The following is a 26,469-nucleotide window of genomic DNA, read 5'->3' as shown; positions in this document are numbered from 1 at the left end:
GCTTAAAGAGCTAGGCGTTTATGAATTAACGATCATGGGTTCTGACTGCAGGCCCTGACCAATCCAAAGAGCAAACAGTTTATAAAGTCAGCTTGAAAAGTCTGCACAGCTTGAAAAGTCTGCATGCTGTTTTTGCCCAGCCTCCCTGGGGTGAGTACTTAACGCTGATCAGCATCTAAACACAACATCCAGAAACAGGTTTGTGCTGCTACTAGGATCAATAATGAGGATGGCAAAAACATTGGCAGAGAGATTCCAGTGGCCTTCCAGATTGCAGTGCAGAGACCCTGCTTGCTAAGAAACCAAAGCTAGGTATTAACCTTGGCATTAGAGAATGAGACTCTCCCTGTTTTCTTGAGGGTGCAGGGACAGGGAGACTGATTGCCAAGGCTATTCCTTTGCCCAGGTTGGTCCCTTAGAGTTGGGAAAAACTCCTTTATGCTATTTGTGTATATAAAGAGTCTCCAAGTTTCTTCTACTCTCCGGGTATGCTTTTTCAGGTGTCAGATGAACGTGATAATATTTTCTAAGAGATGATCTTCATGCTGACCACTTCTGTATGGGACAAGAGATCTTGAAGAGCTCATAACACCAGTAGCAGAAACCAGAAAAAGGTGCATATCTTAAACCCAAGTGACACATAAATTAGACATCAGTAAGATTACAGCTACTCTCATTCTGTGATTTGTAATCCATGAAAAATTGCTCGTAAAATGAATATTTTCTAAATGAAATAGGACTGAAGTCGTCATTTTGAAGAAATTTTCCTGGGACTGCTCTGTGAAATGAATCACCAACTCCTAATTTGTCTGCGTGGTAAATGCTAGGTTTGCCTAATGCAAGGTATCCCATTGATAAGGATGATAGCAGGGACCACAAACACTTCTTAAAATTACCTTTGCCTAAATGCTAAATACAGTATTGAAACTAGTTTTGAGGCTTCACATTAAGAAAACTATTACTGGCCGGGCGCGGTGGCTCAAGCCTGTAATCCCAGCACTTTGGGAGGCCGAGGCGGGTGGATCACGAGGTCAAGAGATCGAGACCATCCTGGTCAACATGGTGAAACCCCGTCTCTACTAAAACTACAAAAAATTAGCTGGGCATGGTGGCATGTGCCTGTAATCCCAGCTACTCAGGAGGCTGAGGCAGGAGAATTGCCTGAACCCAGGAGGCGGAGGTTGCGGTGAGCCGAGATCGCGCCATTGCACTCCAGCCTGGGTAACAAGAGCAAAACTCCATCTCAAAAAAAAAAAAAGAAAACTATTACTAATTTTGAGCTGTATAGATCATGAAGATGTTGAAAGAAGGAATGGGCTTACTCAATTTGGGGAGAAAAGAACAACAGTATCGTCACAGTTCTGCTTTTGAGTCTCCAAAAACCCCTCACATTAAAGTTACAACCAACTCTAAGCCACTTGAGTCATAGACCTAAACAGTAAACAATTCTTATTTGAGACAGAATAATTTGCTGATGATGGAGATTGTGAAGGCTGATATTGGGTGAATAAAAAAAGTTGTGGAAGGAGCTACTCTGAAGGCCTTGAAAAATAGACTACTTGCTCTCTTCTGCTTGATAAAAGTATGGTAGTTTCTGGGTTTTGGAGGAATCCTTAAGAAAATTCTTGAGATGATCTTTTTGGAGAAGGCCTGTGTAACACTCACAGTTACTTAATCCCACAACCATTTCCTGATTACCTACTAAAAGATGAACAAGACATCCTGTGTATCTTGTGGGTACTTGCAATTTAGAAGTAAAGTTATGTACAAAGGATTGTAATACAACATGGTAAGACTTAAAATGGAAACGTATACAGAACAATGTAACCCTTCTTGGTTAGGATTGACTAGAATATGTGCCAGTTTGAGTCAGTAGATGGCAGCAGAGATGCCAGCAAGAGATGTCACCTTCAGTGATTTGAATTGTTTTAAGGGGCAGAAGTGAGGCTGGTCCTATTGTTTCTCGTATCTTTCAATACAGTCATATTTTCTGGTTGGAAAGCTTGAGCAGCTCGAGCACCATTCTTGGGGGATTTGTATTCTTAAGAAGATGGCCCTTTAAAGAAAAAACTTACTCTATATGAAAATATTTAAATATCCAAGCGCTTTTTCATTTGTAGCTTTTCAGTGAAACAGGGATGAGGGCGGGGTGAGTGGGGTGAGTCTGGGCCTGGAGAGAGGGCTTTGTTTTCCAAACATAGGATTTATTTTCAAGACACTTCAAAGGCTGTATTGTAGTAGGAGCCTGCTTGTTAGGCAGCGATCCTACACTGTTAGACGCTTGACCAGGCCCCTCGTGGCTTGGCTGACTTTTCTGTTTGTGCTGTTTTCGGTCGAAGCACAGGCTAGCTGAAGAGCTGTCGCTGATGCCATAACTGTAGCTTTGAAGCCTTTTGGCATGCCCAGTGTATTCTGCAGGAAACTAAGAAACAGACTTAAAAATAACCCCTGCTGGACACCTTGTTGCCAGATTGTGAGGAGTTTGTTTTCCCAAAATCATTGAGATGGTTTCAGAACCAATTGAAGAGAGTGCCTGCTTATTCTGCTTGCACAGTGTTCAAGCCTGGATTCAAAGAGAGGCAATGAGATGAGTACAGAGGTGAAAGCAAGAGGCATCTCTGTGTGACTCTGAAGCAGACCCTCGCCTAGGAAGTAATTCTGAGACTTCTTTATGATTTTCTGACCAGAACTGGCAGCTCACAGATCCCCACACACCACGTAGCTTTGGAAGGGGGCCTGTGAGCCAAGGTTAAGACTTCTTTCACCTCACAGCTGGGGTTTTATTTGTCATCTTTGTTCCTCAGCTCTTTCTCCATCAAAAACAAGATAATGAGCTTATTGGTCAAGCAGCTTGTAATTTCCCCAGGTCAGCTGAGTGTCTAGAGGAGGAGAAACAAGGCCTAAAGGTCCCTGAGTAGGTGAATGCATTTGGGAGGACAGAGAATTATTTGTAATATGGAGTTTCTCAACCTCAGCACGATTTTGGATGGGATGACTCTTTGTTGTGTGAGGCTGTCCTGTGGCCTGGTTGACACAGGACACTAGATACCAGTAATCACCTCCCCGCCCCAACTCCCCTGGTTATCAGAAATGGCTTTCAGCCATGCCCAACCACTGAGGCAATTCTCCTGGCTCAGCCTCCCAAGTAGCTGGGATAAAAGGCATGTGCCACCGTGCCTGGCTAATTTTTTTGTATTTTTAGTAGAGACGGGGTTTCTCTATGTTGATCAGGCTGGTCTTGAACTCTATAGCACCACTAGTGTGAGTTTGCCTTGTGAGTATAAAAACTCTACCATTCCACAGTTAAATATCATAATTACTGGGTGGTTCTGTAGAGAGGGTTAGAGATAGCAAAGTAAGGGCCCGGACCTCCCTTATTTCTTTCTCCAACGTAAATCACTACTTACCATTGCAGATCCAGAAAGCATCTTGAGCTACGTGTGTGGAAACAAACAAAACAAAACAGGCCTTATCTCACTTTCAGCTCATAACTCAGAAATCTAAGTATCTCAGGAAGTCTTTTTTTTTTTTTTTTTTTTTTTTTTTTTTTTTTTTTTTTTTTTTTTTTTTTTTTTTTTTTTTTTTTTTTTTTTTTTTTGAGACGGAGTTTCGCTCTTGTTGCCCAGGCTGGAGCGCAATGGTGCAATCTCAGCTCACCACAACCTCCGCCTCCAGGACTCAAGCGATCCTCCTGCCTCAGCCTCCTGAGTAGCTGGGATTACAGGCATGAGCCACTGTGCCAGGCCAGGGATTCTTGGTAAGAAAGAAGTAACTGATGTGCTCAGATTTCTCTGGTAGGCAGAAGCATATCACCTTCAAGCATGAGCTGCCTGCCTTCTGAACTCTGCAGACCACCTCTCCTGTTCTCTGGGGTACATTGGCTTCTCTGTTCCTAGGTTTAACCTTTCTGCTTCCCACCTCTTGACCCCTTTCTATCTTCAGTTAGGAGCCCAGTCAGAGTTTGCAGGCCGTGGGAATGCTTGCCTGGAAGAATGAGAACCAAAGTGCCCTCAGTGGCTTTAGAATGTGACTTGTTATTGCATCCAGTTGTGCCATTTGCCACAGAGGATGATAAAGATGGCTTTAGTAGGTGAGAAACTGGCATAGCCCTTAAACCGACCAACGTTCAAACCAAGATTTATTACAGAAAGCTACAGAGATGATAGGATTGAAAACATGACCTTTTGCTAGAAAGCTGGTGGCTCCCTCCTTCCTCGTCTTCTTCATTTCTCTTTCACCTCTCATTAACCTTGAAGAAATATTAAAGATGAACCATAAAGGATCACTGGACAGAGAACCTTATAAATGTTTTCTACTTCTGCTTGAGACAACAAAAAGAAATTAACACAGGATGTGAAAACTAAATTATTGCAGGGAGACATTTTTGATAGTTGAGGTTTGTGAACTTCATAAGGGGTGACAGTACCAAAGGTGGGTTTGGAGTCCTCCTTAAAGGTCTTTAAGAATTGGCTGTGCCTATATCTGGCTGATTGATTGAGGAAGGGTGGGTCCTGCAGGGGAAGGGATCACCTTTTCAGTTTGCCTGCTCTGATGCTTAGATGGCGCAATACACATGTTGTGGTTGAACATGAGGTGGCACCGAACTTAATTGTCTAAATAAGGACTTGGGCAATGTTCTTCATGGTGTGAGTTACCTGACCAGACTCAACGGATGACAATCTTTTCTCTGCCTTCAGCAGGGCTCTGCATATTTACATCATAAGCAGTGTTGTGGGTAGGGTTCCCCCAGCAGATGACTCTGAGACAGACGTTGCGTGCAGGCTGTTCATAAGGAAGTGCTCTCCATACCCACGCTGTGGGGGGGAAGAGAAGAAAGCAGGGTTGGGCAGAGGGAGAAGCGAGCTCTGAAGCAGTCCCCACAAAGAGCTCAGCTGACCACTTGGAATGCACTGAAGCTGGGAAGGCCCTTCTGAGGTATCCCCAGTTGGAATGTTAAGCCAGGCCTTTAGACTCCTGGGGATGAGTCACTGGATGGGGTCTGCCACTGGGAGTAGGCATGACTTGGGCAGGGTGGTTTCCTTCAACCCAGGGAGTCTCAAGAGTGCTGATGGCCAAGGATCCTCCTCTGGCAGCTTTTCCACTATGTGAGGGAATAACCCCTTCTTTCATGAAAGGGGATCTGGGGAGCATCACAGCATCCACCATAAACAGCTTCCCCTGGCTGCTACTTGGGTCTGAGTCTTGCCTTCACCCTTTACATAAGAAGCCTTTTCCTCCAGGAACATATTTCCCTTCCCCTCATTCCGACCCAACCCTTTGCCACCCCAGTACAGGGGGTAAGTACAGAGGCACAGACACTATTTGTTCGGAAATTTATTCCTTCCTCCCTCCCTCCTTCCTCGTCTTCATTTCCCTCTTTCACCTTGCATCAGGCAGATTCTTGGCCTTGTGATAGCCGCCTAAATGGCAAGCTAAATGTCAAGCTGATTTCTTCCTCTTTGGACAGTTTCCATTCTCCCTTTCGTGGCTGCAAATTCCCTCTCTGTCCTCTGCAAACACCTCGTGGATGAATCCCCAGAGCAGTAGCGCACTCAACAGAATGCTGGACTGCAGCCTGCATGAGCTGAGGCACTCGTTTCTAGGAGCTCAGTCAAGGCCTATTTCCTCCATTAGTTCTCCAAAACAGAGAGAGGCCACAGAACCAAATGATCTCCATCACTCCTTCTAACTCCAGCGTCCCATCCTATTTTGATATGAAGAATTTTCACAACAGGAAATGGCAACAAAAAGGATGCCAGATTCCCCAGTTAGTCTTTGCTGTGTCTCTCACCCACACAGAATACCAAAGTCTCCTTTCCCAAATAAATGCAAGATGTGGGATTAGTTATGGCATAGCCTGAAGTGTCTGGGGGAGTGAAGTTTTAAAACCCCAGGACATTTTGGAAACCAGTCTGTGTTGAAATCAGCAAGTTCCTAGCAGCTCGTGTTGCAGCTGCACCTAGCTTCTGTGAAGCTCCTGTGTAAGGGTAAGTGAAGGTGAATCAGGACTTGAGTTGGGCTGTATTTGAAATGCACCGAGCAGCGCACGGCAGCAAGAGAGGTTTCCTGCTGGCTTCATTCTTCCGGCCTCCCTCCCCTTTTATGAATCTTAATTTAAATGGCTTTAGCTATCAGTGTTGGTATTTTCTGTAGCAATTTTTTTTTTTTAAAGGCACGAGGCACAGCCACAGTAAACACTGGCCCTTAGAAGGAACTCGGCTCAGATACCACATAGAGACCCCCTTCAAACTGCCCTTTCTGTTCCAGGCTGGGTGTCTCCTTCAGTAGTGACAGACTGAGGAGTGAGTGGCACACGGTAAAGACAGAGAAGGTAAACGCAGGAGAGAAACGGCTAGTGGAAAAGTGAACTTGGCTGTTCAGAGGGCGGAGCTGAGCTTGTTTGCATAGTAACGCAGGTGTGGTTACTTATTTATGAAACACATTTCTTATGAGGTGTGGAAAATAGGCTACCTGTGAACCTGATTCCTGGCCTAGAATGCTCACCGACAGCAGCCAGAGTCCAGCAGGGACCGTCTCCCAAACCCGCCATTTCACCTCTGTAATTCCCTGCAGGAGCAGCAGAATCCAAAACGTCTTGTTTATTTGTCTTTCCCTCCCGGCGAGACTCCCAGGTCCTAAAGAGCCGGGATAAGTATTTGATCACCATTGTTTTCCTTGGCACACAGCAGGCCTTCAGTAAATAAATGGGTAATGAATGAGCGTCGGAGTAACCTGCTGAGTGACTTGGCAGTGAAGGTTGCAGCAACCTGGAAGCTGGAGGCAAGTAAATAGAAGAGGAGAGCTTTTGGATCTCCCAGACTTAGACAACTATCCTGAAGTGAGAGGAGGGAGTCGTGTCAGAGCCTGAGGACCAGAAAGGAACCATCTGAAGTAGATAGAGGTCAGCTGGAGACACACGGCAGGAGAAAAGCCCTAACAAACTAGACCTTCTTCCAAGTACATGGGCCTGACTTCTTCAGAACAAGGCAAGAGCCAAAACAAAACCTTAAAAAAACGCCTACCCCTGAACAGGAATTCCCCCAGACTCACGGTAACGCCCTAGTTACACAGCAGAAAGAACAAAGAAGGGATTTAAGCATCCTGAAATCGAAACGGCTATTTGCTAAACGCGAGGATCAGCAGAATGGTTAGATTCCAGAAAATGCTGAACCTCTGAGGCCTCTGTTTTCTTCCATCCTGATGTTAGGTTGCTGGCAGCCCACGCTGAGCTGCTTTATGAGAATGTGCAGCTAGGCCACTGCCTCTAGAAAGATGAGGGAGGAAGGAAGGGCAGACTGGACTTGCTTGGAATGTGGAAGCTCTGTGTTGAAGGTAAGTGAACCGGCACCAGACACTGTCTGCTCTCTGCTCCTGCTGACCAATGAGGATACGGCTGGCCCTTTCAGTTAATTAGATGCAGATATGGGTATCTATCTCCGTGTATATATATCAGTCAGAGCCCACCTTACAGGAAAACAGAATTTATCCCCAAGGGTTTGAATAAAAAGACTTTAATAAAGAGATTATTACCAGAGATTTGGGCAAGGTTAAGAGAACCAATAAGGAATGTTGGGTACGCAGAGGCTGCCTCAGTCAGGAACCACTACCTCCCATGGAGATGGGGCATCAGGAGGAAGGAAATCCCAGTGCCAGAAGCAGGGAGAGCTAGAGCTCTGAGGAGGGTCCTCCGTGGGAGCTGTCATCACGCAGGGCAGGGACTCAGGGACATGGCTTTCAGCCACTGTCAGAGACAAGGCACCAAAGCGAGGAAGGGGTGGGGAGATACCTCACCATCACTGATGCTATCACTGAGTAAGGAAAGGGAAGCAGAAAGGCCTGAGGCCTCGTGGTCCTAAACAGCACTTGTGGGCTGGGTACGTGGGGTGTGTGGCTTATGGAAGATGTGGATCTCCTCTGATCGGTCTGTTTCCCCGACTGAGAGGCTGGATGGCTCCTGTGCAAGCTGGCATGAGTGACCCTCCAGGGATTTGGGAGCAGCAGGCAGCAGGCACTGTCATTAGGTCTACTTTACTGTAAGGTAATCCAGGCAAGAGTGGACATTTGATCTGGAACACAAGGTCTTATCACCAAATAAATATTTTATCATTCAAGTGCCCTCTGAGCTGATTCAGGGACAGGGCTTCTGTGCATGCCCGAGTCCTCTGCCTCCTCTCAGATGTCGAATGACCCCTGTCCAGGGAAGGGGTGGGGCTGGGGCTGAGCCATTAGAGGAGGTGGGAAAGGGGTGGGTCAGGAGACAGAGGCTGGGTTTTCCTTTCAGGACTTCTGCTGACGTGCTGAGTCACTCGGCTAAGTCATCTTTCTTCGCCTTAGTTTTCTTAACTGCGAAATGGAAATTATTTCCCAGCCCAGATCTAGAGTCCTTTTCTTTTCACAAAGATCAAATGTGATAGCATGTGAAAGCATTTTGGAAGGTGGAAAATGCCATAACAAATTTACCAATTATGAATACTGACCGTATCTTTTCAGAAAAGTCCCTGAGAAGGTCTAAACCATAGCTGAGCTGCTTTTATTCATTCATTTAACAGATATTTATTGAGCACCCGCCGTAGCCAAGGGCTTATTCTCTGCCTTGTGGATTGGCAGGGTTCTTTGTATGTTCTTTTCCACTCACCCAGCCTGAACTTTAGAGGTTCTGTGTTAACCTCTGCTGTCTAGGGTTGACGGGGAGTATAGAAGGAAGTAGAAGTCTTGTCAAGGAGTGACGGGAAATATGTTGGCAGAAATGAGATTTCAACACCCGCTGCTCATTACCTCCAGCCTCATTGGCATTCTGCCTTTTCGCTAAGGAGCTACAGGCTGGGTCTGCAGAGGGAGCAAGGCCTTGAGCGGCACTGCAGGGCACCATGGCAACCACACAGGTCTGCCACCAGGGAGTTCATGTCAGGTTGTACCTTAAAGCTCATCAGCTGTGGGCTCAGGAAAAAAAAAAAAAAAAAGGAGGAGGAGGAGGAGGAGAAGATGTAGGAGAAGAGAGAAACCCTTTCCCATTCTGTGAGGTGGAGAAAAGGGGGAGAGGTCAGCGTGATGGATACAGCTCAGACCGCGTGCTGTCATCAGCACACACTTTTCACTTTCAATGGCACCTCTGCTGGTTGGGAACTTGGGAGGCCGGGCCCCAGCATGGGTAAAGGCACACATGCCTGGCTTGGGTTGTGAAATGCCGGGATGTCCTGTCAGGATGTTAGCCTCTGAGCGAGAATCCGAGTAGATGGCTTTCCCTTGGTGGGCCAGTTCAGGAATCCCTGCTTGTCTCGGAGGGGAACCCAACTGAGCAGTTCCTGGATAAACCACCCCCTTCCTCTGTGCCCCAGACCCATTGCTTCTGGGTGGGTAATATTTTGCTGTTTCTTTCTGTATCTAATAAGTCAATCCTCCTACCTCATTCATATCCTGGTAAAACATATTGGTGGGCACCCAGTGTAAGCCTAAACCTGGATTATCTGATGAAACTTGCCCTAATCCAGAAGAAAGTTGTTGGCAAAGTATCACTAAATAAGCATAAAATAGTGTCCTTACTGTAACAGAAAAGGAAAAGAAATGTAGGGCAGGGTCCTGGGAACATGATGTGCCTTGGTACTTTTAAAAATGCCCCAACTCAAGGATACTGCGATCTGGTGAGGGAGACAGAAGCAAAGTTCTTGCTGTGGGCAAACCTCTGCCACCCTCATTTTTCCCAGAGGAAGGCCAAGGACTCCATGGAGTCTCAAATACCTGGGAGTGAGCCTTGTCTGCTAGGAATTTGTGCTTCTACACCTCTCTCCTTTTATCCTGCCTTCTGGTCATCCCCACACCAACATCTTTAAACAAATCTGGCCCTTTATTTGCCTCATCCACCTGCAGGCAGGCCAGGTGGCTGAGTAGGAACGTGTCTAGCGGTGAAGCGGGGCTGATGTTGGATGAGGAGGAAAGTACAATAGCCTTCTCCTCCTCACTGTCATTAGTTAAGAGGGGCTATATGATGATGGTGACGGACAGCCCTTCGGGGATTGACTTATTTCAGCTTCACTTTGCGGAGGTGCTTTGGGACTTTATAAAGATCCTCCTAGAGCTCTGGCAATTTGTCTTTTAGGCTTTCTCAGACCCAGGATACCATGTGGGTTTAGAAAATTTGCTTGTCTGTGCTGCAGGAGATGATGGCTGCCAGGTTCTTGGAGGAGAGGACCCATTGGTTGGCTATTTCCATAGGTGCTGTGCTGGCTGCGCAGTCAGTATTGATTTGTAGATTGCTCCTGTAATCACATTGCATTATGCTGCACTGGCCCAGGGCCTGTGCAGGGAACGTTTGTTCTCTGGAAGGTGCTAGTTCTCTCTTCCTTGGCTGCCCCTGCCACGTCTGCTGGGGTTCCCAACTTGTCACTGACATTCTTCCTGCTGGCTCATCGTTGAAAAGGCCTGAGAAGGCATCCATGCTGATGATTTTCTATGCACAGCAGCTTGGCTTCGGCTCTGGAAGGTGCTTTAGTTTGGGAATATACGGTGGGAGGGGGCTGAGCTGAGGCAAGTTCTTGAAGAAAGATCATGCATTTATGTCAGAAACCTGCAGAGTAAGAGTTTGAAAATACCCTGGGGAGAAGAAATATACTGTATTTGGAAATGAAAATAAGGATTAGTGGCCAAGTTGTTCTTTCTCAATTAGCACCTCATCCATGCTGCTGGGAGCACTTGATGATTAAGTGAAAGAGGGTCCAGCCTGGGCTACATCATGAGGCCTTGTCTCTACGGCAAATTAAACAAAAATTGGCTGGGCTTAGCCAGGCGTGGTGGGGCACACCTGTGGTCCCAGGTACTCAGGATGCTGAGGCAGGAGGAGTGCTTGAGCTCAGGAGTTCAAGGCTAAAGTGAGGTATGATTGTGCCACTGCAGTCAGCCTGGATGACAGTGAGACTTTATTTCACAAAAAAAAGAGAAAGGAAAAGAAAGAAAGAGAGAGAAAGGGGCTGTGCTTTTCAGAAACAGACATAAAGGTCTTAGAAGACTCCTGGGTATGCAGGAAATATTATATAAGTGTTTAATGAAATATGTAGCAGAACCAAAGGCCAGAATGGGACTGGAGGAGCTGTGGATAGGAATATGCAGCTGGCGTATTTGGGGTTTAGGGAAAGTTGTCACTGATGGTACAGAACAAGATGTATGAGGGGCTGTCGCTCCATGAGAATTCATGAATTGCTGCTGGAGGAAGGGACTCCCCTGCACCCTTAGTTAAGTACCCAGCACATGTTAGGTGCTTCCAGATATCATCTCAACGAATCAGCCCCATATTCTATGAAGCAGGTGTTCCTGTCACATTTTTACAGATGACAGACTGCCTAGGGTCACACAGCTGCTGTGCGGAGCCACCTCTTGCTCTCTGAGGAGGAAATCAGAGCAGAGGACAGAGCTGGGCTGTTCTCCCTCCCACCTTGTCGTGGGGAGGGGCAGCACACCCTCAACCCCTTCCCCAGTGGGCTCAGGGCCTCACGGTGGGAAGCAGGTCCCTGCCTAGTAGAATTGGAGGGGCCAGGTCCTAGCGGAGTCACTTTAGCACATGCTCAGGGGGCTGAGGCCACCCTCTCCCTGCAGTTCTCTAATGAGGCCCCTGACTCGTCGCTCTCCCTCTCTCCAGGGACTTGTTGGCCAGAGGCCCAGGCTCTGCTGATAGAGAACTGACTAATTTCCTAAAATAGGAAGCCTCCGTACCTACCCATTCTCTTCCTTTGGCTGAGCCAAGTGGGGGCCTCCTTAGTATAAATCTCCCTTTTTGGGTTTATCAGAAGAAACTTTGGCAAAAAAGACTGGGGTTGAATGGGTATCTGTGGCCCTACAGGCAGTTTGCAGACAAGGAATTTCTAGCCATTGAGCCTGGGGGTTAAATGGAGTGACAGAGGGGTGGTGGCGGCACAGGAGCCTGAGCCATCCCTGATTAAAAGAGGAAGGAAGCCCGAGGAGCCTCAGTAGCTACCCTGCTGATTTCCTCCCTTCTTGCAGCTGTCCAAAGCTAGGAGCTCCAAGTTTGGCAATAGAAGAATCTGAATTGCGAGGTGCGGCGGCTCACGCCTGTAATCCCAGCACTTTAGGAGGCCGCTGTGGGCGAATCACCTGAAGTTGGGAGTTCAAGACCAGCCTGACCAACATGGAGAAACCCTGTCTCCACTAAAAATACAAAATTAGCTGGGTGTGGTGGCGTGTGCCTGTAATCCCAGCTACTCAGGAGGCTGAGGCAGGAGAATCACTAGAACCTGGGAGGTTGCCGTGAGCTGAGATTAGGCCATTGCAACATTGCAACAACTCCAGCCTGGGCAACAAGAGTAAAACTTTGTATCAAAAGAAACACACACACACACACACACACACACACACACACACACACGAAGAGTCAAACGTTATTTCCAGTCCACAGGTCCTAGAGCAAATCTTCTGAGTCTTGGTTTTCTCATTTGTTTAATGGCTGCAACAGTCCTTGTCCTGCTTACTCACAGGTTTATAGCAAGGTGTAGAGAGGTAGCCTCTGTAAGCATTCAGTGCTGGGTGAGGCGCCGTCCTTATACTTCTCAAGCTAATTAGAGATAAGCTTGTGTTGGCTGAGAGATAACACATGCATGCAGGGCCTGAACAGGCAAGGTGAGCCCCAGCCAGCCTTGCTCTCTCGTGTAGAGCTTCCTTTCTGCAGCTCCAACTGGATCAGCCTCTCTTCCCCAAGCCCCGCCTCTCTTTCACATGGATTTTAAGACTGGCCATGCACTTCCCTGGTTTGCTATTTGGTTTTTGCTTGGCTGCTTTAATTCATCATTCAGTTACATGGGTTCTTCTCTCTTTCCACAATCAGTTGATCTGAAATAGGATTTTACCTAATGAAGCAGAATTTCCCACTCTTTTGTTTATGAGAGGTGTGGGTTTGGTTTTGTTTATTAATCTTGTTTTGTTTTTACTGTTCAGAGTTTACCTGATATACTGGGTTTCCAACTTTGCTTGTGATTAGAGGGAGAGGCCATAGTAAGAACATCAGTATGAAGGTCCCTTTCCCTTCTCCTGTGTGTGTTTCTGCCTTGAAAAATCGTAAGGACTGGGAAGGGACAGACCTAGTCTTATAATCAAAGTCACGATTACATCATTCCTATTCTTTATTGACTCTATTAGTGGTGAATTTGGCAGAACAGACAGGTTCATAAACATGGGGCCTGATCCCTCTGCTGGTGGCTATGGGAATATTCTTGAGGACACAGTTGCCACCCACTCTCACTAGAATAAGCAGGGGCTGGGGGAAGGCTTATCAGAGGGACCCCTGCTCCTCTCTTGGCATGGTTGGCTTTGGGTGTTTGGGGTGGAGGTGGAGAAAGAGATAACACTGGGAAATAGAAGACAAAGGCAGAATGGCTAAACCAGAGAGGGTTCCCAGGCACCTAAACTGGAAGCAGAGTCTTGCCCAGAGCCCCTGGTGAGCAATGCAGTGAGATGTCCATGCCCGCCTCGGAGGCTGGAATCAGTACCCACTCCTCAGTGGCAGATATAAAAAAAGCAAATCGGGTCTCTGTGCGTAAGGAGCTGAAGATCTACCAGAGATTAAAATAATCCCTGAAGCATGAAAGATGTGGCAATTCTTATGAAACAGCTGGGTGTGTGGGTGGCTCTGAGGACAGCATTTTCCCTGGGCTCACTTTGGCCTTCTGAACCAGCAGAATGGAGTAGATTGACAATCTGTCTGTCTCTCTTCTTCCCTCCTTGCTTCCCTTCCTAATTGAAAGCCTACTATTTGTAAAACACTGTGCTAGCTTCTGGGTGGGGATTAATGTGTTCCAATAAGCGATTCAACAGTTTCTATGCAGGGGTGTCAGTGCCAGAGTTGGGGAGACTATCAAGCTATGCCACCTGAAGGAGCGGGGACTGGACTTTCAATACCAGTATCAGGACAAACAAGTCTTGTCCAAGGGCATCTTTCTGGACTGACCACAACATCCTAACCTCAGCTTCTGTACCTGCTCTGTTCTTTTATTCCTGCCTTTGAATCCAACTCCTTTGCATAGATCTCTTCTCCACATGGGCTTTTCCTTTATCTCAGTGTCTGACTTAGAAAGACCCCTGATATCGCTCTCTGAGGCAAGGCTTTGGTATTGGAGCCCCTTTCTTCCCTCGGCCAGATTCCCAGTTTGACTCCAGGCAAATTGCGTAGGCTGACATTGAGAATACAGGGCTTCAGTCTGATTGAAGAGACAAGACCTAAACACAGAACAAGGTGTTGTTGTTTTTTAATATATATCATGTTAATTGCCCAAAGAACAGGGTTCTGTGAGATCTCAGAGGGCTGATTTTGGTTCTGAGAGACAGTCAGGATTTGCATAAATGGAAAGGAGCAGGGAGTGAGTGCATTCTTGGCAGGAGAAAAGGCTTCAGCCAGGGCTCGAGATGGGAATGTGCTTAATGAATTCGAGAAACAACGAGGACACTGGTGTGCTAAAAATATTCACCAAGCACCTTCCATGCAGGGGACACATAGCAGACAGAAAGAAAGGGCAACAAGTGATCTTTGTCCTCAAGAATTCTGTAGGTATTTGACGATGAAATGCCCCCATCAGAGCAGAAAAGCCTGAAAGAAGTCTAAGGAATAAAGCTGGAGGCAAAAATTGAGGGTGCAGGAAAGTGTCAGCTCTCCCATCCCAGAGATTCAGATGACTAAAAAATGTGTGCTTAGGACATAATCTTAGTAAAGCTGCAGATTATGTTTAAAGCAAACATTTACAAAGAGAATTGGCATGAGGAATGTGCAGAGAGAGGAAGCAGTTCTGTGTTGGAGTTTCCGAATTGCTGCAGAATTAGCCAGCAAAAGTGGAAAGAACAGAAATCGGAGTTCAAGCACAAATGTATTTTAATAGCAATCTTTGCAGCCTGGGCCAATGCTCCCAATACTTGTTATGTTGCTATTGTCTTAGTGACTGTGGCAGCAAAGTCTTACAGGCCTGGGGAGACCTTTCCAGCTTGGTAAATTCTTTGGCTTTTTTGAGCTTGTCCCAAAACATTGCTTGGTTTCCTCTCCCTGAATACAGAGGAATGCCTATGGTCTCTGAAATGGAATAACAGTTGACAGGGCTCTGTGCTATTTTACCAGGAAAAATTACTAATGAGATGGATAATTTTGGTCCTTGCATTTGCTCTCCTGAGCATGGTTAAATTCTAATGACTTTTCTAAAGCAACTTAATTTGAACTTGTTTTTATAAAAGTTGGTATATCCTCAATCAAGGTACAATTTTAAAAAGAGCCAGACGTGAAATAAGAGGATAGGCATGCCAACAAAATGGATGTTCATTCAACAGATATTTCTGTCCCATGTTCAAGTCGCTCTGCTGGCGCAGCACCAAATGTCTCCTTATAAAAGCCACACTTGTCCTATCCGACTAAGGCTCGAGATCAGGCACTATCCAGCTAAATGAACAAGGAATTCCAGACCTAGTTCTTCCAATGGAAACATTAACCATCCACATATGGGAAGGACACAGAGGCAAGGGAATTCGTCAGTGACCTCTGGCAGCCTCAGCCTCCTCAGTACTTTGTGAGGCTACCAAGTCTCAGAAGAAAAGGCGCTTGTCCAGAGCTGGGTATGCAGAGGCATTCAACCAGGAAAGGTGAGAGAATAATCTGCAAAGTGGAGAACAAGACCCGATGTGGAGTCCTACAAGGTGGACTGATGAAGCTGGTCCCTTTTACACAACAAGCAGGAGCACTCTGCCTGTTCTTGACCCAGGCTCAGTGACCCTCATCAGAATTCACCTGCTGAGAAGAAAGGTAACACACCTTTCCCCAGAACTGGTGAGGGTGATGCAAGAGCCAGGATTTGAGGGGTAGATAGATGTTTGGAGTAGACACCGTTCCCCGTAGGGCAGGGTGGGTCACTATCGGTTGAGTTTAAAAGCCATAGGGAGAAAGGTGTGCTGTGGGATGAGTCTTTTTGTGTCCTGCTCACTCCCATGACAACCAGATACAACCAAGAGAGGCGGGATTGACATAGGATGCTGTCAGAGCATGTGCTGTGGGAGATGAGCCGGGGCCATTGGTAAGCTCTGGCTCATAAGTGGTAGAGCCAGATTGTAAGTCAGGTTCACCTGGCTCCGAGGCCCTTCCCTTCACTGGCTCCTGGCCACCCGTCTCAGATATCTGAGGGCAAATGAGTAGAATCCCCCCAGAGAAGGTGGCTCCTAGCAGAAAAGGTGGCTGCAGAGCCCTTGGTGTTGAGCACAGGTACCAAAACTTACCTCAAGGTGTACTTAGGCTGGTTGTGGTGGGCACAGCACAGTGCCCTTTCTTTTCCTTACCTCTGCCTTTGGCTGAAATGCCATCTGAAACTGAACTCACCCTTTTTCATGTAGAAGCCTGCAACGTATTCTGGTTCCCAGCAGCGTAGAGGACAGCAAAGCTCAGAAAAGGAAAGACTTGGTCGGGGGCAGACTCACTACATACCCACGTCCCTGTCCCCTCTTGCACTTTGAGGATACAGCAAGCCTCCTGCTATGCAATCTGACCTACTTGTTGAGAAGAACAGAGGCAGGGGGCGCTGAGGATTGGGTTTCTGTCCTGATGCTTCCAGAAAGCCCAGTTTTCTGGCAATGACACTTACCTGGAAGCTGTTAACTTTGCCCTAGTTCATTTTATTGCATGCATACTTTCCTTTTAGAGATACTTACAGATGGCAGGTGTGGCGACTGATGAGTTAAAACCTGTCTTCATTATGCATTGAAGCCGTGTTGAGGAGTGTTATTATTTGCTTAATGACAGCAGCTTGCAAAACAGTTTCCATGGTTCTCAGCACAGCCAGGCCTGCATTGCCATACATCTGCTGCTGAAAGGAGTTTGCCATTTGAAAATACAAGCATTTGGATCTAACAAATGGCTCCCTGACAGTTGTCCTAGTATTCAATCCCCTTTAAATGTCATTGTCTAGTGATTGGTGTTGGTTCGGATAGCTCTTTCAGCGGCTGGGCTGTCAGCAGCCCCCTGGGGGGGATCGCAGCCTTTGATACCTGGGGAGTAGCTGCTGGTTTTTAATTGATGTGTTGCCAGGAACAGAATTCCCCAGGCGCTAACATTAGCTCTTCAGAGGAGTTTTTGTATACAGCATTCAGAATACTTGTGAAGTATTGCGTAATCGTCATCAATATTGCATGCGTAAGACTTTTCCCTATTTGTGGCAATCGCCACCTTAATTCTCAGTAACTTAGGAAAGATACTAAGTTACTTAGGAAAGACACAATAAGGCAGACATTTACAACCAGTTTTTATATATGGTAACAGTTTCTTTTCTAACTTTCTAGCCTTCTCAGGGAATGATATATTGCAAATAGTATATTTCTCTAGTGTCTAAAGTCTGTACCTCTTGAAGTACAAAATTTAAAGATTTTAAACTTTTCTGATATAGCCTTGGTTTTTTTTAAATGTGTCATATTTAGGCCAGGCACGGTGGCTCACGCCTGCAATCCCAGCACTTTGGGAGGCCAAGGCGGGCGGATCACAGGATCAGGAGATTGAGACCATCCTAGCTAACACGGTGAAACCCTGTCTCTTCTAAAAATACAAAATTAGCTGGGCATGGTGGCATATGCCTGTAGTCCCTGCTACTAGGGAGGCTGAGGCAGGAGAATCGCTTGAACCTGGGAGGTGGAGGTTGCAGTGAGCCAAGATCGTGCCACTGCACTCCAGCGAGACTCCATCTCAAAAAAAAGTGACATATTTAATGTAATATTTTTATTTTCATGACTTGGTATGGTCAGTACAGGAGACTGTAGGATAACACTGCAGCTCAGTGATACCTGTGGTTGGCCCTTTGTCCCCTTCACTAACTGTCCCCAAATAGCTATATTGTTATTCCCCGGAGCCTTTCATTTCTCGCTTTTGCCTCAAGCTCTTTTGCTTCCAATCCATAGCCTTATTTCTCATACAGTAGGAGTAAGAACTTGGACATGGCCCTCCTTTTTTGAAAAGTTAAGCACAGGGGTGCCACCGCTCAGAGACCCTCTTCCTTTACTCCAGAATTCTTTTCTGTCTGTGGTGGCAGATGGAGGAAGATGGCACCCACAGTTTTCCAGGTGTTGCTGGAGTTGACATGAAGTGGAGTTGCCACTTGGGAAAACACCTTCTGGCCTGTATGAGGACCTCCAGGTTATAGACGCCTTGCATGTATCAGAAGGCGAGGGAGGGCCCTTTATTTCCTGGTTTGCCACTGCTCTTGTTTCTATTTTACCAAGCCACTGGTGGTTGGTAGAGCAACCTAAGCTTTTTGCCTTCCAGTCTCAAGAGGGAAATATGACCTGTTTTGCTATGTATTACCCCTGAGGTAAGCAGGAGATGCCAACATGATACCATAGCAAAGAATCAACCACCCTGAAGTTAAATCTCTGGATTTCTGAGCACTTCCGAGGATACTTGGCAACCCTCATCATGCATGTAATTTCCTGTTTAATGTGTATCTTTCATAACAGACTGTGAGCATCAAGAAACTGGGACTGTGTGTCTTCTCACGATAGCCCCAGGGCCATCAAAGTGCCTGACACATTGTGAGTGCTCAGAATAGTTGTTAGATTAAGTTTGAAAGGGCACTTCATTGACTGTCTCATCTGAACAGCCTGGCAAGCATATTTAGTGGACAGAGATAGCCTTTGGACTAGGTGTTTGAGCTTGAAGAAAGGTTTTTAGGGTGGCGAAATTAGTTCTGTCTCCTGCAAGGCTGATTGGAAAGTCTGCACCACCTTTCTGGCTTTCACCTCTGACTGTAGTCCAATCAGCAAGTGTCGCACCCTTCTAGGTGTTGCGATGGCTGGAAACTTATTGCAAGATGTTGCTCTTGCCAAGAACAAGTGTATACTCCAGATAGGGAGGCAGCTGCGCTCTCTTAGGTGAAATATGATAAATACTCATACATCTCATGGGATCGAGAGGATGGACAATGCAGACTAGAACGAAGACTAGGACCTCCACAGTGGATTCTTAGATATGTAGGTGACACAGACTCTTACCTTCTGCCTGTCTTTACAGGACAGAGTCATTTGCACAGAAATCCTGGATTATTTTCTTACTAGTTTATACTGAAACTTCTCTACCCTGGTCCTCTCTGTTGAGCTAGCTGCAGTCTGGGCAAAATAGATATTTGGCATCTTCCCATGATGACTATTTTTTTTCTTTTCCTGTCTCATTTTTCCATGTTATTGTTTTCCTCTTTCAGCCCCAATATATCAGTTTTCTTCACATGCCCTTTTCCACCTGCCCAGGCCTCAGGCCTCCAGCCTCCCCTCCCCCTGCATGTCTGTTGCCCATCTGACTATGCACTGCCCAGGCAGGAGCCTGCCCAGCCTCCTTCTACTCACTTTTTTGTACCAACTACATCTATGGCCCTTCTCTTCTGGGCTTTGCTTTGCATTTTCCAAGGTGAGGTGAATTTTTGAATAATGCATTTATTTGCTTGTCAAACATTTCCCCTTTACAATGAAAGTGCCATGATGGGCACTACAGACAAGCAATGTCATGAGGATCCACCTCTCCAGAAACTCTAGGCCATCAGGAAAGGACATCAGTGCTTACCTTTTTCTGAGAATCTCCTAAGATTTTTCTGAAAAAGAAAAAGAGAAAATAACTCTGAAACTTAAGTTGAGTCCTAGGATTGTAAAATTTTCATGTATATTCATAATTATACACCAAGAGGGAGACAATGGATGATCCTGATACCCTACATGGAGAAGGAACTGATCATGGGGTGGAAGAAATTTACATCCCTGTTTATCCTGACCTTATCCGGCTCACGGTTGGTAGGAGTAAGACATTGGAAGGTATTATTCAATACTGTCTTGTCTAGTTCCAAGAATGCCTCAGTCATCTGAAGAGCTGTAAATACCAGATTTCTTTTTTCCCCCATCTTTTCACAGGTGTTGAAAATATCAGATTTCTTTGGGAGATAGGAGGAGTCTTATAGGACTCAGAAACCATCATCACTGGTCAAAAGAGATGCTTCCCCTTCTACAAGGAGCGACAGGAGCAAAAGCTGTGAGACATGGTGAGCAACAGGCCAGTGGGAGGCAAGGCTCCGTCTCTGCTGCAGTGGGCCTTGCTGGTCTCCTCTTTTCACTAGGGGAAGCATTGAGGGACCATAATTCTCTCTCTCTCTCTCTCTCTCTTTTTTTTTTTTTTTTTTTTTTTTTGAGATGGAGTCTTGCTCTGTCGCCCAGGCTGGAGTGCAGCAGCACAGTCTCAGCTCACTGCAATCTCTGCCTCCCAAGTAGCTGGGATTAGAGCCACCTGCCACCATGCCCGGCTAATTTTTGTATTTTTAGTAGAGATGGGGTTTCACCATGTTGGCCAGGCAGCTCTGGAACTCCTGATCTCAGGTGATCTACCTGCCTTGGCCTTCCAGAGTGCTGGGATTACAAGCATGAGCCACTGTGCCCGGCCTTTTTTTTTTTTTCTTTTTATTAGTCACAGTTCACTGCAGCCAACCTCCTGGGCTCAAGTGGTCCTCCCACATCAATCTCCTGAGCATCTCGGACTACAGGCATGTGCCATAATGCCTGGCTACGTTTTGTAGAGATGGAGTTTCACCATGTTGCCCAGGCTGGTCTCAAACTCTTGAACTCAAGTGATCGTCCCACCTTGATCTCCCAAAGTGCTGGGATTACAGGCATGAGCCACTGTGCCCGGCTTCATAATTCTCTTGAGCAGTGTGGTCATAGGGCATGTTTGGGAATAGTGGGGACCCAGTGTGGAGCTTGAACTGCTAATAACCCAGTGCTGACCTGGTGGAGAATCAAGAATTAAAGACCCTGTGGTTTTACCATTAATTGTTTCCCAGGTTTGATAGGCACAGGAAATAAAGATTACATAAAGAAGAAAAAAACTATGGTTCTTGCTCTCAGAATCACAGTGCGATGGGGTGGTTGGGATAACTGACACACACATAACACAGGGGAGTGAACAGAGTTGGGGCGATGGGAAAGGAGAGAAATGTTGTGTGTGCAGAGTATGGCATTGGCCAACCTCAGTGATCTGAATGGGAAGAGTAATGTTGTGGCCTCCTTGGAAATCTTTCAAAGGGATGGATGCTGTTTGTTCCTCTTTGTGACATCCATGCTCTCAGTAATGCTGATGACCCCGGAAGGACTGAACACAAAATCTCTCAGATGGCAAGCTCTAGAGGGTACTTAATGCTATAGTTCAGAATTTGTCAAACTTAAATGTGCACCAGAATCACCTGTACACAAGGGCTTGTTAACACAGAGCTTGCTGGGCTTACCCACAGAGCTGATTCAGTGACTCCAGGGTGGGGCCCAAGAATTTGCATTTCTTTGTTGTTTTCTTTTTTGAGGCAGGGTCTCACTCTGTCACCCAGACTGGAGTACAGCAGCATGATCTCAGCTCACTGCAACCTCCACCTCCCAGGCTTAAGTGATCCTCCCACCTGAGCCTCCCAAGTAGCTGGGACTATGGATGTGTGCCACCATGCCTGGCTAATTTTTGTGGGGTTTTTTTTGTGGGGGGGGGGAGTTTGCCATGTTGCCCAGGCTGGTTTCCAACATCTGGGCTTAAGCAATCTGCCCTGTTTGACCTCCCAAAGTGCTGGGATTATAGGCATGAGCCACCACACCCTGTCAGAATTTGCATTTCTAACAAGTCCCCAGATTATAATGGTCCAAGGACCACTCTTTGGGAACCACTGGTATAGTCATTCAGCAGCCAGTAACAGTTTGGAATAGGGAAGTAAGAGCTGTGCATTTATCATCTTAAATCGACCCATTTGGAGAGTCCATAACTGTGTGAGAAGATATGTAGGGAAATGAATTTGTAAAAGATGGATTTAGCCCAGGCAGTGGCTCTGTATTCAGTGGTGAGGTCTGATGAGAGCATCTCACTTGTCCCTAGCTGCAATGGGACTAAGGGAGATGAACCACATAACCTATATTCCTGAAAGGAGAACACTGATCACCAGAAGCTTTAAATTATTTATGAAGCTCTAGAGCAGAATTTTAAACACAAAATATGCATTTCTTAGTGACATTTTTTGTAAAGACATTTATTATTTTAGTCATCAATGACCACAACAGCTGGTAGGCGTGTCTTCTGTTCGGCCCTGGGATGCTCACCTGTACCTGTTCTGTGCTCTGGTTAAGTAGAAAAGGCCTTTCATTTTCGTGCCTTCCTGCCTTTACTCAAATGGCTCCTCTGCCTGGAATTATCTCCCCTTCCCTATCCTATAGCTATTTGAGCAATTCTTTACTTCAAAGCTTTGATTGCCTTAAATGCTGGCAGGCCTGTTTCTGACAACGGATGTTTTTCAGTTTTAGAAGCAAAGATGCTATCTCTAGTTTTTCACAGGCCCATTAATCATGCTAATAGAACCCCACAGCACCCAAGGCTTTCTCCAAGTGAGAGTGTGCAAACAGCCTCTAATCAGCATGTAGGCTACCTGTCATTTGCTCATGGTTTCTCGTTTCCCTTCTCGGAGCTTCCAAAAGCAAGTGTTGTGACAGCAGAGGAGATGATTCAGTCCAGACCTGATGGGAAAACAGGATATAAAATCCAATACCACTCATGTGCGCAATGAACAGTAAAGACAACCTATATTTAAATGGCATGAATCTTGATAATTATCTCTGGAAGTATCTAGCCTCTCAATCTGAATGCATCCTCAGGATGTGAAACACATTCTAATACTTTAAGCACTAGTCTCATAAACAGTGCATACTCTAAGTGCATGACATTCTCAGCAATACATTCACTTTTGCCAAGGTTCATGTGCCCAGATGACCCCGCTTCATTACAAAGACTGCAAACAAATTTGAAGTAAAAATTCTGAATTCTTAGCTAGTCTCTGCAGGGCAATGATTAAAACGGTGTCCACCAATGTGACCCCTACTGTCTTCAAGACGTCACTCATTAGGTCTTCAGCCATTTGAAGGGAGAAGTTTGGGTTTGAGTCAGTGTCACAATTTATTAGCTTTGCAATCGTGGGGAACCAGGCCATCTTTTACTCTACAAATGGATGCTAATGACTAATATCTAACACATCTTGTTGCCTCTGCAGGGCCGTTGTGAAGATCAATTGAATCATGGGTCTCCTTGTAAACAGCAAAGTAGAGTGGAAATATTAGTTAATGCTATTATTTTGATCACTCACTTCTTGCTGCCTACTCCAAAGCCAGAGATCTTATGTTTTACCTGACAAACTGAAAGGTTTTGTTTGTTTTGTTTTGTTTGGAGACAGGGTCTTGCTCCATCACCCAGGCTGGAGTGCAGTGGCATGATCTTGGATTCTAATCTCTGCCTCTTGGGCTCAAGTGATCCTCTTGCCTTAGCCTCCCGAGTAGCTGTAACTACAGGTTTGTGCCACCATACCCGGCTAATTTTTGTATTTTATGAGACAGGTTTTCACCCTGTTGCCCAGGCTGGTTGGTCTCAAGCTCCTGAGCTCAGGTGATCCGCCTGCCTTGGCCTCCCAAAGTACTGGGATTACAGGCATGAGCTACTGTACCCAACCTGAAAGATATTTCTTATGTTTATGTCAAAAATACTCAGTTAGTCTAGTCCTGGATTATAACCTGAGGTGACTGGGGCTTGGCTGGAAATGTGCACCGGCTTTCAGTTGTGATATTTACTTGAGATGTTGTGATTAGGATATGGAAAGACTTAGGCCCGACAAATTTGATTCAGACCACTGATGTTCCCAGTGTGATCCTTAGGGAAGTCTCTTTGTTATACAATTGTGGGCTCTTTGGATTGGAGGGACTACAGCTTTTGGATTAGCAGTAGCTAGTCTAGCATTTCGTACGTTTCGGAAACCCAAGCCACAGCATCGTGGCGAATGTCTTGCTTGGATACCTCTAGAGTTCTATGGGCTCATCCCCTCAATAGCTCATTTTATTGCTTGATATTTCCAGTTTTTGTAATATCCTTTCAACTTTTGAGCCAAAATTGGCCTCTGTTTTACTTCCAACTGCTGATGCTCCTTGACTTACAATGGGGTTACGTGTTCATCCCATCATAAGTTGAAAATACAAGGTGTACTTAATGCAACCAGCCAACCTAACGTCACAGCCTCACCTAGCCTACTTTAAGCATGCTCAGAACACTTAAACATGAGCCAACATTTGGGCAAAATCATCTAACACAAAGCCTATTTATAATAATAAAATGTTGAATATCTCATGTAGTTTATTGACTACTGTACTGAAAGTGAAAAACAGAATGGTTGTGTGGATACTAGATGTGCAGTTTCAAATAAATGCATATAGCTTTTGTATCATTATAGGCAAAATCGCAAGTCAAACCATTGTAGCCTGGGACATGTGTGTGGACTTGCATTCCTTCCTCTGAGAGAACACACTGAAGGCTGCTCCCTTCTTGATATGGCAGGGCTTCCTGAGGACATAATGCACAGCTAGCATGCTTCCGGCAGGTCTCCTCTTGTTTAAATTAAACATACCCTGGTTTTGTAACTGTGCTTTGTTGATATGATTTCCAAAACTACCTCACAATCCTGGTTCCCTCTTCTGAATGAGAAGCATGAATGTTTGTAATGTGGTTGTCGGGGCAATAATAGACGGGTAGGGAGCAACTAGGTCTTTGATGGTCTTGTAATACAGTAAACTTTTCTCTGAGGGGTCCCCCACCCCCTCGCTGCAGCACACAACTACAAGAATTCAAAAATTCCAACCCAACAGTGACTGAACCTCTAGCATTCCAAGGCTCCCAGAAATCAACACAGTGACATCAGTCTACAGGGACAGGCTGATACTGTCTGATGGGCAGGATACACTCACTTGATCTTGTTCCTACTGATTATTGCTTTTTTAAAGTGATGGAATTCTTCTCATTAATTCTATGCAAATGTTAAGCAGCAGATAATGTAGGAAGTTGGATGCAGTGACAAAGTACACAGGCAGAGAGTTCCAAGTTGAAATATGACTTTGAGCTTTGTCGCTTTACATCTCGGAGTCTCCGTTTTCTGACTTGTAAAATGAGGATGATCATTCCTGCCTCATGTAGTTGATGTGATGACTAAATGCACTATTTTCGAAATAGAGCCTGGATTATAGTAGGTGCTTATGAGTGGACTCTGATGTTCTTTTTTTGTTTTGTTTTCTTTTTTCTTTTGAGACAGAGTCTTGCTCTATTGCCCAGGCTGGAGTGCAGTGGTGCAATCTCAGCTCACTGCAACCTCTGCCTCCTGGGTTCAAGTGATTCTCCTGCCTCAGCCTCCCGAGTAGCTGGGATTACAGGCGTGCACCACCATGCCTGGCTAATTTTTGTATTTTTAGTAGAGATGGGGTTTCACCATATTGGCCAGGCTGGTCTCAAACTCCTGATCACCCTGGCCTGCCTTGGCCTCCCAAAGTGCTGGAATTACAGGTATGAGCCACCGCTCCTGTCAACTCTGATGTTCTTTTTTTTTAGACAGAGTCTTGCTCTGTCACCAGGCGCCAGGGTGGAGTGCAGTGGCATGATCTTAGCTCACTGCAACCTCCGCCTCCCGGGTTCCTGAGTAGCTGGGACTAGAGGCGCACGCCACCACGTCCAGCTAATTTTTTTTTTTTTTTTTTTTTAAGTAGAGACGGGGTTTTACCATGTTGGCCAGTATGGTCTCGATCTCTTGACCTCTGATGTTCTTAGCACATGAACTTTCTGTGTTTACCTTCCTCCTTCCAAAGCAATCCAGGTAAAAGTGTTAAGTCATTCTGGTGTGGTGATAAGAGCCCAGAAGAATCAAAAGCGGGCATTGGCAAAGCTCTCTTTGTAAAAGGCCAGATGTGATTACTTTAAATTTAAATAGCCACATATGTAGTGACTATTGTGAACATAGAAACTTTAGAGCACATGAATTAGAATTGCGGCATGTAACGCTAAGCCTAGTCTGTGGACTGAGTGACAGACCAATGGGCAATAGGGAAACATTTCATGTTTCACAACTGGAGAATATTAAGAGCAGAAATGTGGAGAACACCACAGTGACCAGCCACTGACACCCTCATGCAGGACAGACAGGAATTTCAGAAAACTTTGTGGATTATACTGACCCTGCTGCAACTACTCAGCAGTAACATTTGAGTGCAAAAGCAGCCATAGACAATAATGAAATGAATCGGTGTGGTTGTGTTCCAATAAAGTTTTATTTACAAAAACAGGCAGCTGGCTGAATTTGACCCACAGGCCATAGTTGTCAATCCTAATCTACAGTCTTATTTTCTTAAAATTGTAGTAAGAGCGCTGCTATCATTTGAATATTTGTCCCCACTCAAATCTCACGTTGAGATGTAATCCCCACTGGTGGGAGCTGTGTGGGTCACAGGGGTGTATTCCTCATAGCGTGGTGGTGTCCTTGAGATATGAGTGAGTTCTCCCGAGATCTGGTCTCTTAATGTGTGGTGCCTCCTCCTCCTGACTCGTGCTCTCTTGCTCCCTCTCTTGCCAGGTGATGTGCCTTCTCCTGCTTCACCTTCCACCGGGAG

At 45.9% G+C, this 26,469-nt stretch overlaps 3 long non-coding RNA genes across 4 annotated transcripts in view; 1 reads left to right on the top strand and 2 right to left on the bottom strand.

Moving 5' to 3' along the window:
* Positions 1 to 26,469, bottom strand: part of LOC108313821 — a 188,167-nt gene that overhangs the window by 27,103 nt on the left and 134,595 nt on the right. The gene's annotated exons all lie outside the window — the stretch shown is intronic.
* Positions 1,433 to 21,935, bottom strand: LOC108313822. Its single transcript, XR_001829242.2, has 3 exons — positions 21,921 to 21,935; positions 9,778 to 9,781; positions 1,433 to 2,056 (listed from the first exon to the last, which is right to left on the bottom strand). It is a non-coding gene; the product is annotated as an uncharacterized LOC108313822 (long non-coding RNA).
* Positions 6,757 to 26,469, top strand: LOC119473262. Of its 2 annotated transcripts, none has more exons than XR_005202462.1 (3): positions 6,757 to 7,332; positions 24,273 to 24,419; positions 26,433 to 26,469. It is a non-coding gene; the product is annotated as an uncharacterized LOC119473262 (long non-coding RNA). The 2 variants fall into 2 exon arrangements; XR_005202463.1 differs by lacking the exon at positions 6,757 to 7,332 and adding an exon at positions 23,309 to 23,343.

The sequence above is a fragment of the Cebus imitator genome, unplaced genomic scaffold (assembly GCF_001604975.1).
Source record: "Cebus imitator isolate Cc_AM_T3 unplaced genomic scaffold, Cebus_imitator-1.0 Scaffold143, whole genome shotgun sequence".
Lineage (NCBI taxonomy): Eukaryota > Metazoa > Chordata > Mammalia > Primates > Cebidae > Cebus > Cebus imitator.
The sequence above is the reverse complement of the archived record's forward strand: the minus strand, read 5'-3'. Positions and strand labels throughout refer to the sequence as shown.